Source organism: Chiloscyllium plagiosum, unplaced genomic scaffold (assembly GCF_004010195.1).
Source record: "Chiloscyllium plagiosum isolate BGI_BamShark_2017 unplaced genomic scaffold, ASM401019v2 scaf_7537, whole genome shotgun sequence".
In the NCBI taxonomy this organism is placed as follows: Eukaryota; Metazoa; Chordata; class Chondrichthyes; order Orectolobiformes; family Hemiscylliidae; genus Chiloscyllium; species Chiloscyllium plagiosum.
This window is the reverse complement of record NW_025213652.1, coordinates 32428-34965: the sequence shown is the minus strand read 5'-3', so window position 1 is coordinate 34965 and position 2538 is coordinate 32428. Positions and strand designations below refer to the sequence as shown.

Genomic DNA, 2538 nt, shown 5'->3' with positions numbered 1-2538 from the left:
TGGTAATATAGATAGGGAATTAAAGCAAGTGTGAGTCAATGTAAAACTGCTTGATGACCTTACCCACCAGGCCAAGGGAGAAGAATTCCACACGTCGTTTGGTGCAGTCTGTGACTTGACTTCATTTGAGTAAAACGTCAACCTGTTACTGTGCCAGGAATTGCATACCTTTCTCCTCTCTTTCCTCCTACGAGATATTCCTTAACAGCTGTCCCTTCTGCCCTAACGTTGCTTCAAGTGGTTTGTTGTCAAAGTTTGTTAATTGGTAATAGGTCCAATGAGGTACATTGGGACATTAAAGGCCAGATGCAAATACTGGTTGTTTTGTTTCTTGTTTGTTATGTGCTTACTGTTTGTCCTTTCCTCCCCGATCTGCACACTTTGTAGATCAAATACAAGGAAAATGTTGGTCAAGGAACTGCAATCTCCGACCTGCCTGAGGTGCAGCGTGTGAAGGAGACACAGAAGAACATCAGCTCGGTAGTTGCTAGTTTGATTCCCTTTTTTTTAAAACTCATGATTTCCCCCTATCCAAAATTTCCTACTAGTAAACAGCAATGGCTTTTGAAATTTATGTAACTTTTTACAAAATCTGTGAAACTATTTTTGTGAAATATACGCTTTATCAATTTTGAGATGTATATTTCATTGTGGGGTGAAGTCTTAATGTATAAGCAATATTTTTTCAAGAGCTTACAAAGCTGTGGAGAGAGAAAATAAACTAAAAAGCAGCAGTAAAAAAAAAAGCCACGATTGCAATATCAGTGCAGCATCTAAAACGCGGATTATATAGGTTTCAAGAAAGTGGCCGGAAAGCAGGCTTTTGAACGCTGATGGAATTTGAATTAGAACCTCAAAGCTAAGATTTAAGTCTTCTTATCTACAGATCAGAACTTATAGGATGTTTTAAAGATTTTTGAATCCATATTGATTTTTGAAATGTACCAATTTGCATTATATATTCATGCTCTGGCAGCTATCCGCCATGTTAGACAAGGGTGTGTGCTTAGATTTTAGGGTTACCATTCAAATGTGCAAACATACCATCAAGCTTCACCTTGATTTTCAGAAGCACAGGCTGCTGAATGGACACCAGAGCATTCCTGATTGAATTTTTTCCTTCCCTCTCCTGTTCTAAGGCCAATTGTAGCTCCTTCCTTGTTGCCATGGCATGTACACACCTCAGAGTGAGAATGAAATAGAGACTGCTTTCTGGTTAATGACAATTGATGGCAAACTGGTTATTGTTCGGCACTGGATAGAGAATCCAATCCACAGTGTCGTACAGATTGTGACTTGACATTGTTCATTTGAAATTTCTGTTATTATAGTTCAGAATTCCTCTTCAAATCTTTCTGTCTATCTCTCTTTCCAATGCTAAGAAACTCATTAAAATTTACCTTCTCTATTTTTTTACCACTTATGTAGATCCATGTCGAATTTTGTTCAATATTTGCTTATCTGAAGCACCATGGGACATTTTTATTGTTCAGGTTCTATGTAAATGCACATTGTTGTTGTTTGTTTGTCACATGCTTATTGTTTGTCCTTTCCTCCCCGATCTGCACACTTTGTAGATCAAATACAAGGAAAATGTTGGTCAAGGAACAGCAATCTCTGACCTGCCTGAGGTGCAGCGTGTGAAGGAAACACAGAAGAACATCAGCTCGGTAGCTGTTGGTTTGATCCCTGTGTTAACCCATGATCTTACCTCTTTGTCACCCAACCATTCAAAGCACTAAAACATCACTCATACAATATCCTCCTTTTCTGCAGTTTCCTTCTCACTGTCATTTTAACAGATTTCCCCTGATTGCTGAAACAGAAACTTTTGAAATTAATATCAACTTTGTTTTCGTCAAGGTAATGATGTTCTAACTTTTTGAGATTTTTGTGGAAGTAACTGAAGCTTGTGTGTCTCTGTGAAGACAATTTCACTGAGAGACAACTAAGAATGCTGGTTGTGATAGGGGTATGTTGGTTGTCCTGATCTTCTTCATAACATGCCATAGTTACAGTTAACAGCAATACAGCTTTATTGCACATTGCATCTAGAGTACACATGTCAATTAACTCAAAAGGCTTTTAAATACAAAATCAGTCAGAGCATGTTTGTAATCTAAATTTGAATTTCAGATGCAGAGCTCCTTGGAATTAAAGTTCTGCTTTTTAATTGTTCTTATTTGAAGTTTGGTTTGACATTCTTTCAAAACTATTTTGACCGTAGCAATTAACCATCAACTTGAATTGCAAGACGTTGCCTCAATTTCCTGCAAGTAGTTTTGGCATTGATAGCAATATATCTAAGAAATAGCCAAGGGGAATTCTCCACATCAATTTTGACAATCTCCTTCTGTATCTGTGGCAAAACCAGCTGAAAATAAATGGCAACATTTTTTGTCAGTTTATAAGGCAAGTAAGGACTGGGCCAAACAGAGGGACATGAGAATTTCTGCTCCTGAGCCTGAAGGACATATTTTTCTAATAAACCTGTTCAGAGATGTTATTGCACACCTCTGGAGCAGATGGGACTTAAAC

At 37.7% G+C, this 2538-nt stretch overlaps 1 long non-coding RNA gene across 1 annotated transcript; it reads left to right on the top strand.

Annotated features, from left to right (window-relative positions):
* The first annotated feature begins 6 nt into the window (after positions 1-6).
* LOC122547684 lies at positions 7-1657 on the top strand. The gene is made up of 2 exons (XR_006311062.1): positions 7-480; positions 1578-1657. It is a non-coding gene; the product is annotated as an uncharacterized LOC122547684 (long non-coding RNA).
* Positions 1658-2538: the final 881 nt, after the last annotated feature.